The sequence below is a fragment of the Mastomys coucha genome, unplaced genomic scaffold (genome assembly GCF_008632895.1).
Source record: "Mastomys coucha isolate ucsf_1 unplaced genomic scaffold, UCSF_Mcou_1 pScaffold15, whole genome shotgun sequence".
In the NCBI taxonomy this organism is placed as follows: Eukaryota; Metazoa; Chordata; class Mammalia; order Rodentia; family Muridae; genus Mastomys; species Mastomys coucha.
The window spans coordinates 4735163-4754540 of NW_022196897.1; the positions used below are offsets into that span (position 1 = coordinate 4735163).

Here is a 19378-nt window from a genome sequence, read left to right on the forward strand (position 1 = left end):
TCACCCTGGAGAGCTGATCCATAATCCCTACCCCCAAAACCCACTGTATTTCAAATGTATGAGAAAAAATCCTATGATTAGGCCCTAGACATGTTTACGGTTCTTATTTTCATTACATAGCTTATGAAGTCAAACTTTTTTCCCTCTCTCAGTATCTTAAGATAATTAGGAAACCAGAAGGATTAAAAATGTACTCATCCCATTTAAGAGTCATGTTGGATGCACTGAACTATTTAACATTCTGATTCCACTTCTAAACCTTTTCCCACTTCATACTCTCCATCATAGCACATGTCACTGTGGTCTCGCTAGAAGGCCAGGAAGCTTATCCTTTCTATTTAGTTGCTATCGCTTCTCGGCCTTTTGGCTAAGATCAAGTGTAGTATATATTTAGTTGCTAAGCAGCCATTTTTCTAGTGTTTTAAGAATTCATTCATTTCTCTCCTTGTCCCTTCCTATACCTACAGTACATATGCTCATCCAAACACAGGAGAAGGAGTGTGAAAAGACAAATGGCACACAAAAGTAATTTAAAACAGGCTTTCTACCAGAAACAGTTGTTATAAATATAAATAACACCAACAGTGAATAAAATGGAAAGCACACTCACAAGCTTTTAGTCAAACTAAAAGATGAGGAGAACATAAATGGACTATCAAAGTGGACAAGTAACATTATATACACTGAGCATATTATAGTTAAGAATATATATGAAGAAGAGTGGAGGGAGTGTATGGGAGGATCTTGAGAAAAGAATGGTGTAGGCACAGATTTTTCAAAACTTACTTTATTTAGTAAAAGTAAGTTTTTTAATTTTAAACTCCCTTCTAGCCCACCAACCAGAGGTAGGAGACAAAGAAGATTGATAAGAAAAGGGGGTTGCTGACCTTCTTAGAAGTAGTTCCTTGGGGTGGTTTCACTCTTCATTGTCAGGACATCAGCAGTCCAGTTCAACAGCAAAACCCAAACATGAATCAGCAGTGGTGACTGAAACTGAAAGGCTCCTCCCAATCAGTATGAGTCAGTGGAAGTGGCTAGAATCAGCTGGAATACCAGGAGAAGTTCTTTGGCACAGTTCTTTCTATAAAGTGAAAACCAGGAAAGAAGAGAAGCGTTGCACGACCTAGCAAAGTAAAACCTTCCTCTCACAGTCTGTTGGATTCCATTTATATTCTTTCTAACCATCACACCCTCTCAAGTGTCTGTTTTCAGCAAAATATCACATGCCCTCTTGCAAGACAGTTTCCAGAAAAACATCATGTGGCACAACTAAGTTGTTAAGGAAACCAGAAACTTCTACGTCATACCTGAAAGGGATAAATTTAATTATATTAAAATATCAAAAATTAAAAAAGTAACATAAAAAGTTGAAACAGCAAAAACAATTTCAATAATATATTTTAGTCAAAAAGAGTTTAAGGAGGTAATAATTATAAAAATTAAGCATAATTTGATATTTTTCCTATCATATTTAAAATTCAGTTTTTATGTCACATGAAATATCTCAACTGACACTAATCATGATTTTTTCAAGTTTTCACTAGCTACACTAGACCAGTGATGACTCTAGTGATCAGCATGGACCTAGGACATATATACACTTATGTATCAAAAGACATTTGTCGACAGGAATAGTGGGTGGAAGAAAAGGGCACTTTCATCTTCTTTTTCTCAGATCCCAGACATAGTATATTTAGAAATGAAGGCTCATATTACACTGATAATTTATGGTAGCACTGGAGACATTCTTTCCCTGCAAAATAAATAACAATGATCACAAGCATTTCCATAATCATGATTTTGTTGTTTAGAAATTAGACTGGCCACATTATACAACTAAATTTCTATAATGCCAAATTGCAATGATTATTGATATTCTAAAGATTCAAATTATCTAAGGTACTTTGATTTGATAGGCAAAAATCAATGAGTAAAAGGTAATTTAAAAATCATCTCTATATACAAATTAACATTTTCCTAGTATCACAAATGAGAAACAAAACAATTAAATTTTGTTTCTAATTAACTGCAGAGAGTCCTCACAAAAATGTTATCTTCTTCAGTCCACAAAACATTAACCTGAAGTCCATTATTTTATATATACCAGGCATTCAAGAGAAAAATTATCACAATAATTCTCCTGAGTTGCTCTTGAGAATTCTGGAAAAGTTTCCATTTCATAAATGTTGCCTTGAGGCTCCTACAGTTCTTCAACCAGCATATCCCTGATGAGACTCCTTAGAGAAATAAGAACCAGGAAAACAATGATTGAGTTCCAAAAATAAAATGTTTGGTGGTTGGAGTAAGAATGTGCCTTATTATGAAGTTGGGCACAGCTAAGCACTTGAGTATTTGTTAATTGAATCCAGAGAGTGCTACAAAGATCACAACATGTCTAGCCACTCAAGTGTCCTGTGTCTCAGGTGTCTTCACATTACATGCCACACTGAAGTTATTTAAATATAAGTTCTAAGACAGGCTTTCCTAAATTATCTCAAAGTTAAATCTTGAAGGTTTGGTAAAACAACAAATATGACTTCTGTATCTAAACAACCAAGAAGGGTAAAGTTACCATATTGCAAAATTCGGTGCTTATGTATCTAATCCCATCATTATAAACAGTCAAAGAGAGAAATTAACATCAAGAGAAAGAAATAGAGACCAGACACCAAGCTTGAGTGTGGTATTGATATGGGGGAAACCATCCCCAGCCCCTACCTTGAGACTGAGGTTAGAAAGCAAACTAAACAACCACTGGAGTTACCTGGGCTTTGGCAGACTTTGGATAGCCACTATGTTGTCCTGACACAGAAAGGGAAGTGCTTGGGGAGCCCAGAGGATGGATGATGAGACTTAGAGAAAAGATTGCATGCACACCCCACATCCCTGACCCATACTTGTAGCAGCTGAGAGACTCTGTAGCAAAGAACCCTACTCCCACTTGCTCCAAGGGTACCCAAGGTTTTCAAAGTTGCAGAAGCTTACTTTGCTTTCAGCACATTTTAAGACCCACCTCCTAATTTTAGGGGCTACTTATTTTATATCACATGTAAGTTGTAATATGAAAAATTCTAACTGGTCTACTTCCCAAGCAGGAAGATGGTGTTACTGTGGTCTACTTCCTAAGCAAGAAGATAGTGCTACTGTGGTCTACTTCCCAAGCAGGAAGAAAGTACTACTGAGAGCTGGAGTCATTTGCCTGTGAGCTATATATAAGGCTTAGATATTTGGAGGATCATGGACCAGAATACAAGATTGAACTGAACGAAAACAAAAAAAGAATATTGCTTCAAGTTGAATCCCAGAACACTCTTTTCCCATTTGTATTGATTTTGAAACCTTCCTGTAGGCAGTTAGAAAGTGAAATGCTGCTTTGGAGGGTACACATTTAACTGACATTGTAGGGGTATGTAACTAGAATCTAAAACATTCTAAATTACCTGTCCACTAGCAAAAATAAGATTTTCAACTCTCCAAACAATTTAATTGAAAGTGCTCAAAAAAAAAAAAACCTTTCATAAATATTCATAGGCTGAGATTTCATCTAATTTAGCCCTCTTTGAGTACTCTATCATGGGAAGAAATGGGAAGTAATAAAACTAATAGGTATAAGTAATAAGTACTCTTCATTTACATTAATATAGACTCATGGGTCTATATTAATCACCCACAGTGATTAAGATATAATAGGTAATCTCAAATTTAAGCGAAATGACACATTATTTTTCCCTTGTTAACAAAAGTATTTTAAATTTAGACCTTACTGAAAATTTTTAGACTAACAGGAACATTTTAAGAACAAGACAATGGATATAGTATATTATTATTTCCAAATTTCATCAATCTTTTACTTTTTTTAAGTGTGTGTATGTTGTGTGTGTATGTATATGTGTGTATGTGTGTTCGTGTTGTCTTATCCTGTGTTCTGCTACTATAAAGAGATCACATGACCCCCAGCAACTCCTATAAAGGAAAGCATTTCACTGGGACTGGCTTACAATTTCAGCAATTTAGCCCATTATCCTATTAGTGGGTGCATAGCAGCATGCAGTCAGACATGGTGCTGGAGTGGTAGATGAGAGTTCTATATACAGATCCACAGGCAGCAGGAAGAGAGCCATGGTGCCTGGGTTGGGCTTCTGAAACCTTAAAAGACCACTCCCAGTGATATCCTTCCTTCAATGTCATACCAACCTTAACAAGACCAACACCTCCTAATTCCTCTAAGTAGTGCCATTCCCTACTATATTTGATGACTAAACATTCAAATATATGAGTTCAGGGGAGACATTTTTATTCAGAATGCATACATGTCCACAGAGACCAGAAGTGTGAGAGTCCAGTGGACTGTAGTTACTTGTGAGTTGGCTAGTACAGGCGTTAAGAAACAAACTCTGATTTTCTGGAAGAAGAGCGCCAGCTCTGAACTGCTGAGCCACTGTTCCTGCCTCCAGCTTCATCAATTACATGCTGGATTTATCTCTCTTTCTTTTTACAACTGATTTAAGAATAACTTCAAATCTCCAACCATTTGTTGATAAATAGTTTTTGTACACCCATGATTCAATGTTCCTAGCACAAATTGTGGCTGATACTATTCTGTCATTTGAGTTTACAGCAATTTCCTCACTTTTCTCCTGTGATGTCCTTCAAAATGTTTTAAAAAACAATTATTTGCCAAAAGAATTATATGTTGAATTTTATTATTATGGCCACCTCTTCATCTACCTTAATTTATAATAGTTCACTACTTATTAATTCTAAGAAGAAATAGCAAATATTGTGCATAGACATATCAATATGTATATCTAAATACAAAGGGAATTCATATTCATAAATACAGTGAGACTTTAAGAAAAAAACCAGAGCTGGGCAGTGGTAGTGCACGCCTTTAATCACAGCACTTGGGAGGCAGAGACAGGCTGATTTCTGAGTTCGAGGCCAGCCTGGTCTACAGAGTGAGTTCTAGGACAGTCAGGGTTACACAGAGAAACCCTGTCTCAAAAGAAAGAAAGAGCGAAAGAAAGAAAGAAAGAAAGAAAGAAAGGAAGAGAGAGAGAGAGAGAGAGAGAGAGAGAGAGAGAGAGAGAGAGAAAGAAACCAGAACAAACCGCATCCTTGTATCTGGAGAGATGGTTCAGGTCTGAGGAATTCAGTTTAATATCAGGCACCCACATAATAAAACCAAGTGTGGTATTGTACTTCTGTAACTTCAGTCATCCAAGAGCAAGATAGGAGGTGGAGATAGAAGAACCATCTGGAAACTCACTAGCCAACGGGCATAGAGTATTCAGCTCAGAAGCAGAGACAAGGAAGATTCTAACTCAAAAGAAGGAAAGGCAAACACAGTGCGTAGAAGCTGTCTTCTGACCTCCTGATTGCCATGGAACACATGAGTGCATGCTTTCACATACATACACAGAGGTACACTAAAATATATATAATCATCATCATGGCTCTTCACATATTTACAATACATTTTAAAAAATAAAGACTAATCACTTCTTTTTATGAAAAACAGAGACAACACAAATAAGTGAGAAATACAGTGGGAAATTATTGCTGCTATCTAGTGAAAAGCACTATTTTTATTACACTGATTTTCAGATGTTTTTGTTAGTTGCTTGATTATTTAAATTAAAATTGTATGTGAGGTATATAACTTGAAATTTTCAATGCTATGTATTTTTGTTTACATTGTTTTATTTATTTACATTCCAAATGTTGCCCTACATCCTGGTCCCCTCTCCCCAAGTATTTTATCCCTTGCCCTATCTCCTTTGTGTCTCAGAAGGTGCCCCCCTCACAAAACCACTCACCACCATCTCACCTGTGCCAACATCCCCCTTCCCTGAAGCATCAAGTTTCTATATTCTTAGGCTCAGCCTCTCCCACTGAGACCACACAAAACAGTCCTCTGATACATATGTACCAGGGGCCATGGACCAGCCCATGTATGCTCTTTGGTTGGTAGGTTAGTCTCTGGGAGTGCTGGTCACTGGATGGTCTTTCCTTAAGTCTCTGCTCCAGTTTTGTCTCTGCATGTCCTTTAGTCAAGAACAATTCTGGGACAAATATTTTGAAAAGGGGTGGGGGCCAGAGATCCCTCAACTGTGGACCATATCTATATGATAAGCGACCCTAAAAATTCTACTAGAGAACTCCTGATAAATAACTCCTAGCTGATAAATAACTTCAGTAAAGTTTCTAGATATAAAATTAACTCAAACAAATCAGTAGCTTTCATTTATAGAGATGATAAATGGGCTGAGAAAGAAATTAGAGAAACAAAACGGTTCACAATAGCCAGAAATAGTAAAAATTATCTTGGTGTAACTCTTACCAAGTAAGTGAAAGATATGTATGACATGAACTTCATATCCTTGGAGAAAGAAATAAAAAAAGACCTTAGAAAAGGAATGATCTCCCATGGTCATGAATTGGTAGGGTTTAATATGTTAAGAATGACCGTTTACCAATAGCAATCTACAGACTCAATACAATCTCCATCAAAATTCCAATACAATTCTTCACCAACACGGGAAAAACAATTCTCAACTTCATATGGAAAAAAAAATCCAGGATAGCCAAGACAATTCTCAATAATAAAATATCTTCTGGAGGAGTCACCTTGCCTGACCTCAAGCTATACTACAGAGCAATAGTGATTAAAAACCCCACATGGTATTGGTATAGAGACAGACAGGTCGATCAATGAAATAGAATCGAAGAGCCAGAAATAAACCCACACACCTATGGATACTTGATCTTTGATGATGAAGCCAAAGATATACAGTGGAAAAAGAAAGCATCTTCAATTAATAGTGCTAGTCTAACTGGTGGTCTGTATGTAGTAGAGTGAAAATAGATCCATATTTATCATCTTGTACAAAGCTCAAGTCCAAGTAGATCAAGGACTTCTGTGTAAAACCAGATATGCCAGATCTAATTAAGAGAAAGTGGAAGTGGGGGAGGGGAAAGGAGGCAGGATCAGGCATATAGAGACAGGCAAGAAGCTCAGAAAGCCAAGAAAATGAATGGAAATATGCAGTTTCAGAGAGTGGGGTTTGGGGGAATCTCTAGAAAGTCCCAGAAACCTAGGATGTGAGAGGTTCCCAGGACTCAGTGGGGAAGACCCTAGCAGAAATGCCCAACAGTGGGGAGATGTAACCTGAAGAGATCAATACTATGTTTTTACTTGAACTTAACAGGCTGTGAAATTGAAATGGCAGATATAAATAATACATTAAAAGTAGTAATTTGCGAACATGTAGACTAATCAGGCTAAAAGCTATTGACAATAGTTGCTGGACTGCAAATTCTGTCCATCCTATTATTTACAACTTTAGTGTAATTTCTTTTCAATAAAATTATAACTCCAGCCAGAGTAATCTGAATTCCAGAATTTTCCAGTATGGAATCTAATTGAAGAAAACGAAATGTGTAACAGAGCCTATGAGTCAGGAGGGAACTTTCTCAATTGCGTTTTGCAGATTACCCTAATTCCTCTTTAGAAACTGCCTGGAAGGCATTACTAAAATAAAATTACAATTTTAAAATGAACTTATAGGCAATAAAGGATGTAAAGATGATGAGTCCATGGACACTTGAAACAAATTAAAAACTAATTCTCACTGGAAATATTTTTATCATTTTGAATGAGCTTGTGTGTCCCAAAGGGAGAGGACTCGAGACAGAGCCATCGAGAAGGCTACAAATGAGACGGCATGTCTCATGTATAGTGACCAGGACAGGCACCATGGAGAACAGCTGTGTCATCTCATTAAATAAATGTCGATGCAATTTTGTTATTTCTTTTAGTGAAAACTCTATGACAATACAGAAGCAAACAACTAAAATTAGAATTCAGCTCTGAAGTATATGTGCGTGTGTGTGTTGTTACCAGTGATACTTCTATGCCTGTACTTGACAAATGCACAACAATTTTTAAATAACTACTTCTTTGAAAGAAAAGAAGACTACAAAGAAAATCAGTATGCCCTCAAAGACATAAAAATAATTAAATACAACTCACTCACTTTGATCCACTATACATGGAAACTGAGTTCTGAGCTGCACATTGAATTTTTTTAGATTTTTTTTCAGCACATGGTCATTCTTTCCATAGCTATAAAAATAGAACAGCCCATTATTTCATCTATATGTAGTAAGAAAGAAATGAAGTAAAAGGAAGTTTAAATCAGAACAATTATTTGTTCTGTGGTAAATAGAGATTTTTGTTTAATATTACAACTCAAAGAAGTCCTTTCATGAATATCACTTATTTCTTATTTTTCTTATGGTCTATTTTTCAAAGATATTTGTCAATATTTATCCTGAGTATATTGCTTTTGCAGAAAATATTATAACATGATAGCACAATTGGTTCATTTTAACTGTAAATAAAGATACTATGTGAAAATATTATGTGGATGGAATGCTTTCGTGAAAATGAAATAAAATAAGAGATTAAAATTCCATCAGTATGGTCATATACATTATGTGCAAACTCTATAAGTGGTATCAGTCAATGTCAGAAAATAAAAGAAAACAAAAAAAATTTATTGTTACTCTGAATCATTATCTCAGCCCACACATCCATACACACACTCACCAAGAGACTGGTGATTACTATCCGAATGAAGATGGAAATGAGATATGCATGCCTCGCTTCTAATAATGTATTCAATTAGTAAATGACTCATTCAGTTCACAAAAAGAATTTTCTAAAATTATTTTAAAATTATTTCCCATAGAAAATAAAATGTTTACTGAGCTCTGTAGCCTCCTCAAAATGGCATTGGGAGTTATATTTTCTGAAAGAATTCATTGTTGAAAATATAATTTAAGATAATTTTCAACAGCTAATACCTCAAGTAGTTATTAGGTAAGTTGATGCAAATTATGAATTATAAAATGTTCACCTCGTGATGTACACATGAAGCTGATGCTGTAGGATTCAGTAGCAGGCTTCCTTGTGTAAAATTTGAAGACATAATCATTTATGCTAGCTAATGGGACATAAACTAAAGCACTATAGGAATTAACAGTTTTAATCACAATTCGAACACAGTAGCTCACATCTATCATCCTTTTATTGAAAGAACAGATTTTTCATTCCTGGGCATATAACCAGAAGATGCTCCAACATGAAATAAGGACACATGCTCCACTATGTTCATAACAGCCTCATTTATAATAGCCAGAAACTAGAAACAACCCAGATGTACCTCAATAGAGGAATGGATACAGAAGGTATGGTACATCTAGACAATGGAGTACTACACAGCTATTAAAAACAATGAATTTGTGAAATTTTTAGGGAAATGGATGAATCTGGAGAATATCATCCTGAGTGAGGTAACTCAATCACAAAAGAACACACATGGTATGCATTCTCTGATAAGTGGATATTAGCCCAGAATATCAGAATACACAAAGTACAAACCACAAACCACAAGAAATTCAAGAAGAAGGAAGACCAAAGTGTGGATACTCTGTTCCTTCTTAAAAGGGGGAACAAAATGCCCATGGAAGGAGTTGTAGAGACTAACTATGGAGCAGAGACTAAATGAAGGACAATTCAGAGACTGTTCCACCTGGGAATCCTTACCATATTCAATCAACAATCCAGATGCTAGCAAGTGCTGGCTGACATGAGCCTGATATAGCTGTCTCCTGAGAGGCTCTGCCAGTACCTGACTAATACAGAAGTAGAGGCTCACAGCCATCCCATGGACTGAGTACAGGGTCCCCAATGAAGAAGCTAGAGAAAGGACCCAAGGAGCTGAAGGGTTTGTAGCCCCTTAGGACGAACAACAATATGAACTAACTAATACCCTCAGAGCTCCCAGGGACTAAAACTCCAAACAAAGAGTACACGTGGTGGGACTCATGGCTCCAACAGGATGCATATAGCAGAGGATGACTAAGTTGGTCATCAATAGGAGGAGAGGCCCTTGGCCCTGTGAAGTTTTTATGCCCCAGTCAGTGTAGGAGAATGCCAGGGCCAGTCAGCAGGGTGGTAGGTGGGGTGGTGAGCAGAGGGAGGGGGGAAGGGACAGGGGTTTGTTTTAGTTTTTGGTTTTTATATTTTCTTTTCTTTTTCTTTCTTTTTTTTTGGGGGGGGAAGGGGAACCTGGGAAAGGAGATATTGTAAATAAAGAAAACATCTAATAAAAAAAAAGAAAGAAAGAACAGATTTTCAAAAACTGCAATTATTGTACAAAGCTGGTAACCTGAATTTGATACCTAGAAGCCATGTAAAGGTGGAAAAGGAGAAATTGTATGCACAAAGTTGTTTTCTGACCTCTGCAAATAGGCCATAATATATGCGCCCCTGGGAAGGCACACACACACACACACACACACACACACACACACATACAATACACACACATGATGTTGCTGCTGCGGCTACTGGTGATGGTGATGGTGGTGGTGATGCTGAGAATATTTTAATTGTAATCATGGTACTGGAGAGATAGATCAGTACTTAAGAGGGGTCTGTGTTGGGGCTGAAGGTCAAGTCCCAACACTCGTGTTACAAGCTGGATGCTGTGTAGATACCTATCCCTCCATTCCTGAGGGACTCCAAAATAGAAGAGTCACCAAATCTCACTAATGTCAACCTAGTCACGAATGCATGAATCTCAGGCTCAGTGAGATAGCTTGGCTCAAAGGAATGGACAAAGAATTATAGAGGAGGACAATTAATGCCCTCTGCTGACTTCCACTCAGGCACACAGGCATTCATGCCACATGCATGTGTGTATACATCCCCAAGCACATACGAATATACACACAAGTAACTAATAAATCTTTAAAGGTATCCTTTTTTATTTTTTCATCTAATTTATTTTTATTGAAATAAAGTCTTCTCTCATAAAATACATCTTAATCACAATCTTCCCCTCCATTCCTCCCAGCTATTCCACTCTCCAATTTACCCCTGGATTCACTCCCCCTCCATCTCCCTTCAGAAAAGAACAGGCTTCCAAGATACAAAAAAATCAAACACTGAAAGCAAAATACAATAAGACAAGTTCTCATACTAAGGCTGGACAAGACAATTCGTCAGAAGGAAATGAATGCCAAGAGCAGGCAAAGGGTGAAAGGCATACCTGCTTCTACTGTTAGGATTCCCACAAAAATACCAAGCTAACAGCCACAACATATAAGCCGAGGACCTGGCACAGACCCCTACATGTCCTGTGCTGCAGTCTCTGTGGCCTGTATGTTTGCTGCTTAGCTGATTCAGTGGTCCATGTTCTCCTGGTGTCCTCCATCCCCTCTGACTTCTAAATCTTTCTGTCCCTTCTTCTGAGGCAGTTTTCCAATCTTCAAGGGGGATAATGTGGATACAACAGAGACCTCCAATTTAGACTCTCTCTTCATAATGTCTGGCACCTGCTTCTATCTGCTGCAGGAGAAAGCCTATTTGACAACAATTAGACACCAAGGCACCAATCTATAAGTATAGCAGAATATCATTAAAAATCATTTCATAGGGCTGGAGAGATGGCTCAGTGGTTAAGAGCACTGACTGTTCTTCCAGAGGTCCTGAGTTCAATTCCCAGCAACCACATGGTGGCTCTCAACCATCTGTAATGGGATCTGGTGCCCTCTTCTGGTATGTCTGAAAACAGCTAAAGTGTACGAATAAAATATTTAAAAAAAAAATCGTTTCATATTTTATTTTTAGAAGACTCATGATTGGCTGCACCCTTAGTTTCTGGGCTACCCAGTCTCTGGTACCTAGCAGTGTCAAGCATGGACTCCCTTTCATAGTATGAGACTCAAATTAAGCCAAACATTGATGGCTACTCCTGCAAGTTTGGGGCCACCATTGCATGAGCACAACTTACAGACAGGAAGGATGGTAGGTCAAAGGTTTTTTGTGACTGGGTTGGTGTACAAGGTTTCTCTTTTGGAAGCCCTCAGAGTATCTTGCTGCACCAGAGACTAGAATGTAGGGATGAAGGTTCCATGCAGGCACCAGCTCAGTGCCTCTCTGTCTTCATGGAACTGTATGCATTTTGTCCTCAGCATTGAGGCCATGCTCTCAGTTTTCAGAGCAAACTGTCCTAAGAGCAGCCTGAATCGTGTTCACCAATAACCATTTGACGTCCTTGGCCAACAACTCAACCAAACACAAGCCAATCCTGCCATCAGGAGCCTTGCCTGGCTATAAGAGACACCCATTTCTAACTCTATATTCCCCATTACTTGGAGTACTCACTAGGATCACCCTCAGAAATCCCAGAAAAGTGAACTAGATTACTATACTGTCTCCCAAGTGCCCCCAATTCCAGCCATCTTCCTCTACATTCCTTCTTTCCATCCCATCCCTACAATCTAATCCCTCTTGCTTTAGTCCCCACCTGCAAAATCAGTTCCGCTTTCCCTCCTGGTAGGTCTATGTATACCCCTAGATCCTTCCTCTTTATATAACTTCTCTGGATCTAAAGATTGTAGTTTGACTATCATTTATTTTAAAGTTATTATGCACTTTTAAGTGAATACATATCATATTTTATCTTTCTGGGTCTAGGTTTACTCGGGATGATTGTTTCTCTAGTTGCATCCATTTGCCTGAAAATTTCAGAATGACATTTTTTGTAACAGCTGAGTAATGTTCCAATGTATAAATGTACCACATTTTCTTTATCTATTCTTCTGTTGAGGGACAGCTAGGTAGTTTTCAGTTTCTGGCTACTATGAATGCAGCCTTACTTAATACAGTTGAACAAGTGTTCATATAGTAGGATGGAATGTCCTTTATATATGTGCTCAAAAGTGGTATATCTAGATCTTCAAGTATATTGATTCCCAGTTTTCTGAGGAAACGCCATATTGATTTCCATAGTGGCTGTACATGTTTGCACTCCCGCCAGCAGTGGAGGAGTGTCCCTTGTTCCACATCCTCAGCAGCATGTGTTGTCACTGTATTATTGATCTGAACCATTCTGACAGATGTAAGATGAAATCTCAAAGTAGTTTTAATTTGAATTTCCTTAATGGTTAAGGATATTAAACATTTATTTAAATGTTTCTCAGCCATTTGAGATTCCACTATTGAGAATTCTGTTTAGATCTGTGCCCCATTTTTAGCTGGATTATGTGATTTGTTGATGTTGAGTTCTTGAGTTCTTCTGTTTTGGATACTAATCCTTTATTGGATAGTTGATAAAAAAAATTGTCCATTTTGTAGGCTGCTGTTTTGTCCAATTGATGGCTTTGGCTTACAGAAGCTTTTCAGTTTCATGAGATCTCATTTATTAACTGTTGTTTATCTCAGTTCCTATTCTAATACTGTTTTGTGAAGAAAGTCATCTCCTGTGCTGATATATTTCCCACTTTCTGTTTTATCAGGTTCAATATATCTGGTTTTATGTTGAAGACTTTGATCCATTTGGACTTGGGTTTTGTGCAGGGTGAAAAGTATGGACCTATTTGTACTCTTGTATATCTACATCTGGTTTAACCATCAGCATTTGTTGAAGATGCCCTTTTGGTTTTTACGCAGTGTATATTTCTGGCAGGTTTCATGTACTCACTTTTGAATGTTGAACCATCCCTGCATCTTCAGGATGAAGTTTACTTGATTGTAGTAGATGATCTTTTTGATATCTTCTTGAATTCAGTTTGGAAACATTTTGTTGTACATTTTTGCATTGATACTTACAACGGGAATTAGACTGAAATTCTCTTTCTGTGTTGAATCATTATGTGGTTTGAATATCAGGATAACTGTGGCCCCATAAAATGAACTGAACAATGTTTCTTCTGCTCCTATTATATAAAATAACTTGAGGAATATTGACATAAACTCTTATTTGAAAGTGAGATAGAATTCTGCACTATAGCCATCTGCTCCTGTTCTCTTTTGGTTGGAAAACTTTTAATGACTATTTCTATTTCACTAGGGGTCATAGGTCTATTTAAATTGTTTATATAATCTTGATTTAATTTCAGTAAATAGTACCTATCAAGAAAACTATCCATTTCTTTTAGACTTTCAATTTGGTGGACTACAACTTTAAAGTATGTCCTTATGATTCTCTGGATTTCCTCAGTGTCTGTTATGTCCCACCATTTTGTTTCTGATTTTAATAAATTGAATATTCTCCGTCTCTGCATTTTAGTTAGTTTAAATAAGGGTTTGCCCATCTAGTTGATTTTCTCAAAGAACCAACTTTTTTTATTTCATTGATTATTTATATTTTTATGTTTTTCTATTTAATTGACTTTAGCCCTCAGTTTGAGTATTTCTTGGCATGTACTCTTCTTGTATGTTCTTTCTGTTCTAGAGCATTCCAGTTTGCTATTAAGTTGTCAGTATAAAAATTTTCCATTTATTTTTCAGTTGGTTGGTTGGTTTTTGTTTTGTTTTGTTTTTGTTTTTGTTTGTTTTTTGTTTTGTTTTTGTTTTGTTTTTAATGTAGGCACTTAGTGCTATGAACTTTCCTCTTAGCACCACTTTTGTTTTGTCACATAAGTTTGGGTATACAGTGTATTCATTTTCATTGAATTCTATAAAATCTTTAACTTCATTCTTATTTTGGTCTTTATACAGTTTTTATTCAGTAGAGAGTTGTTCAGTTTCCATGAATATGTATGCTTCTGTTTGTTTTGTAGTATGTGATCATTTTTGAAGAAAACTCTCTAAGGTGTTGAGACAAAGGTGTATTCTTTTGTATTTGGATTAAATGTTCTGTAGATATTTAACAGGTTCATGTGGTTTACAATATCTGTTAGCTCCTGTAATTCTGGTTTTTATCTAGATAACCTGCCCATTGTGAGAGTCGGTATTGAAATCTCCAAGTATTAATGTGTGGGATTTGATATATGATTTAATGTTAGAGCCTCTATCTTAAGAATTGAAACATCTTTTGCTTCTTGGGTACATTTACTTAGAAAATCTTTTTCTAATCTTTTACTCTGAGGTAATGTCTATTCTGGATATTGAAGTGTGTTTATTGGATGTAACATTCTGTTAGTCTTTTCATAGGGGGAATTGAGACCATTGATATTGAGAGATACCAATGACTAGTGATTGTTGATTCCTGTTTTTGTTGCTCCTGCTGATGGTGGTGGGTCATGTGAGTGTGTGTCTGCTTCCATCTTTTGGTTGCTGGAATGAGGTTATTTATTTACCAACCTCCTTAGGTTGGAATTCTCCTTCTAATACCTAAGTAGGGCTAGATTTGCAGAAAGATATTGTTTAAATTTGAAGTTATTAAGGAATACTTTGTTTTTTCCATCTATAGTGGTTATAAGTTCTCCTGGATTATGATAGTATGGGCTAGCATCTGTGGTGTCTTAGAGTCTACAACACATCTGTCCAGGCTTTTCTGGATTTTAGAGTCTCTACAAAGAAGTCAGATGTAATTCTAATAGGTATGCCATTGAAACTACCTGCAGTTTAATGAACTGGGTTCTCTCAGGAGAAGGACCAAAGGACCTGAAATAGAGGGTTCGAAATGCAAAGAAAAATCATGAAGCCAAGTTGCGTCCGAATCAAGGCTTCACTTTACCTAGAATAAGCCAGGGTTTTTATAGTCACAAGAGAAACTGAAACCAAATCTCTAGATTACATGATATTTGCATCCTGCAAAAAAGGGTCAGGTGCCAAAGTCCCCAAGTCCAGAAGATCTTCAGGTGGTGGATAGGTGGGCATACTCAGGCAGTGGGTGTGCTCAGGCAGCTTCTTCAAAGTAGAACCGACATTCAACAGAGAGCATCTATCTTAGCTTCCCAGGTGGTAGCCTCTAAGCAGAGACTGCCAGAAGGGCTGAGGGGAAGGGGGAGGTAACAGTTCTTCCCTTTTAATTTAGAAAATAGCAGGATGAAGGCATAATCATACATCACAGTCCTGTACAGGAATTTTCACAATATCTTGGTGAATCTTACCTGCAGTATGATATCTACTGGCAAAATATCTTACCCGTCATAGAGAATCACATGCATCTAGTTTGAATTCTACAAACCGGGCTCATTTCTTTCTTTCTTTTTTTTTTTTTTTTCAAAACACAGCCACTCAGCATGTGCCTCTGTCTTAGGTTGATTTTTTGCCAGAAACCTAACTCGCTGAACACAGGTTCTCAAAGTGTACCTCATTCCCATGCATTTAATGTCAAGATATGCCTTTACCACCTGCAATGTCCACAAGCTGTCACAGTCTCTCTGGAAGCCATCTTATCTGAAGTCCTCGTAAAGCTGCAGGCCAGTGTGCTAGAGGTGAGTGTAGGCACCTGATGAGTTGCAAAATACCAGCTCCGACTCTGGGAACCTTTGCTGAGAACAGGCCTCAATTCAATTGCATATTAGTAATATCAGGCTGAAAACTCCGTGATTGTACCAGCCTCAAAGGGCTAAATGCTATAGGAGTAACCAAAGTTTTGCTCCGAGCATGAGCAAGCAAATTTGACTTAAGTAGGCATTTCCAGAGTGACAGAAAAAGCTGTTAGCTCAAAAACAAAAGAACAAAGAAAAATATTTTTTCAGTAGTGCATTTAAGCACACTTACTAAGAAGGCTGTGGACCTGCATCCACCTGATGGACCAATCTTTCAGGCAGCCACCATGCCCCATCTTCCTTCTGAGAAAAAATACACATGGACCTTCTGCCCCAAACCAAAACAGGATCTGGGCCATTCCAGGTATTAGTGAGTGGATATCTCCATCTCACCATGACATAAGAACTTGAAGTGTTATGATGCCAGTGTAGGTCCGTAGCGGACTGACCTTTGATGTAAGTCTGCAGGAAGTTCAAAACAAATAACACAAATGCAAGGTGTGCTTTTGAAGATCTAGGAGAATACAAATTCCCTCTTTTAGTTTTCAAAAGCCAATTATATAAAAATGATTTTTTTAATGTAAGAATGACATTTTGCAATTGTAAAAATAAAATTCCTGCTGTAGTATTAAAGTTAAATGTAACACATGTTTCTAACAAAGGAACAGATTGTGCCACATATATGCTATCACTGAAGAGACTGAAAGCATCAGTCACAGCCTGAAACACATTTAATACTGTTGTTAACTCAGCTAACTGAGCTGAGAGACCAGAACTTTCTATGACTACCTGTTGATTATTCATAAGATATCCAGCTTGTCCTTTAGAGGAGCTATCAGTAAATATCACAAGGGCATTACTTAAAGGCTGTAAAGAAGTCATGTTAGGAAATATCATTTCATGCACATTTAAAAATTTTATTGGTTTATCCTGAGGATAATGATTACCTATAATGCCCTGAAATCCTATCTGAGCAAGCAACCAATGTGTGCTATGCTGTTGTAACCAGGAATCTTGATCTAAAGTAAAAGGCTGAATGATAATATCTGGCTCTTTGCCAAAATAAGTCAGTGCTTGCTTTCTACCAAGCACAATCATGTGAGCTACTGCCTCATAATATGGCAAGATATTACATTTAAGAGATACCTTTGAATGTATCCACATGAGAGGTGCTTTTTGCCATAACGATGCTGTAGGAACATGAGTTGTGTTGAAAATTAAAAAATGCAAGGTAAAGAATAATCTGTATAAGTAACAAATTGATTTTTAATAGCTCTTTCTACCTACTGTAAAGCTGACATTCCTTCTCTAGTTAAAAATCTAGGAGAATTTGGATCAGAATTACCCCTGAGAATATCAAATAAAGGTTTCAATTCTCCAGTAGTAAGCTTTAGATAGGGATGAAGTCAATTGATATCACCTAATAATTTTTGAAAATCATTTAAGGTTTTTAATCTGTCTCTACAAATAACTATGTTTTGGGGAATAATAGATTAATCCATGAGTGTAAATCCTAAATAATTGTATGGATCCTGAGTTTGGACATTTTCTGGAGCTATCTGCAGTCCCTTCTCAGCTAGGGCGACTTGTAAGTCTCTGTAACATAAAAGCACATCCTGAGGATTATTTTCCTGCTAATAGGAAATCATCTGTGTAATGGGCAATATATATGATTGGCCATTTTTTCCTTATAGGATCAATGACTTGTGCCAAAAATTTTTGACATAATGTAGGACTATTAGCCATGCCCTGAGGAAGGACTGTCCAGTGATATCTTTTCATAGGTTCTTTAAAATTAACAGATGGAACACTAAAAGCAAATCTCTCACAATCCTCAGGGTGCAAATGAATTGTAAAGAAACAGTCTTTTAAATCCATAACTATTTTATAATATCTTTTTGGAATTCCCACTGGAGATAGAAGTCCAGTTTGCAATGCTCCCATAACTACCATTGTTTCATTTACCTTTCTTAGATCTTGTAACAATCTCCATTTACCTGATTTTTTCTTAATGACAAATATTGCCGTATTCTGTGGGGAACTGGATTCCCTCAGATGTCTTGCTTCCAATAGCTCCTGCACTAGCAAAGAAGCAGCTTCTATCTTTTCTTGAGATAAAGACCACTGATCAACCCAAACTGGAATATTATTAATCCATTGAATTTTATCTGCATGGGGCAAAGGTAAGATAGTGGCCATCATGAAAAATGCTTCAAACCTTTACTATTAGGATGAGGCTTAGGGCCTCCAGATGTTTGAATGTCCTGTTCTAGCCTCTGTTTATTAGCTATTTTATTAGGGCTGCACAAGACAAGACCCATTTGTGACCACAGATCTCTTCCCCACAAAGTAACAGGCAGATTTTACATAACATAAGGCTGAATTTGTACTGAATTACCTTCCTCATTTCTCCAGGTTAGAAGCTTAGAGCTTCATTTTTGGTTATTGGCATAATCAATTACTTGAGATGAGTTATTGTCTCAGACAAAGCCTAGGTTGAGGGCCAGTCTTGTCCTCTAATGATAGTCACATCAGCTCTAGTATCCATTAAACTTTCAAAACTTTTTCCTTTGCTAATTAATTTAAGAAAAGGTCTTTTGCTGGTGATAGATTATACCCATTATATATCAGAAGAACCAAAACAATTTTGTTCTTTCTCCTTTGTAAAAACATTAGAAGGCATTGGATACAGAGGGATTAAAATAAACTGAGCAATTCTCTGATTAGCAGTTACTGTGATAACACCATGAGGTGAAGCAGCCATAATCTTAATCTCCCCCTGATAATCACCATCAATAGCACCTGGATAAATCTGCAATCCTTTCACAATTGAGCTATTCCTCCCTATAAGAAATTTCCAAGTCTCTGGGGGCAAGGGCCCAAAGGCTCCAGTAGGCAGAATTTGAACTCCCTTTTCTGACATTAATACTGTGTGGCAGGTGGAACAGAGGTCCAATCCTGCACTTCCTGGGGTTGCCCTGAAAAGTTCAAAGATGGATTTCCTTGGCTGGGTGGCAGCCTCATGGCCCCATACGCTGCCTGTTGTTTTAGAAAGGGGGCCTGGGGCTGCCCCCTCCAC

General features: G+C 37.2%; 1 pseudogene; it reads left to right on the forward strand.

Moving 5' to 3' along the window:
* Window positions 1-347: 347 nt before the first annotated feature.
* LOC116092605 lies at window positions 348-438 on the forward strand (annotated as a pseudogene).
* Window positions 439-19378: the final 18940 nt, after the last annotated feature.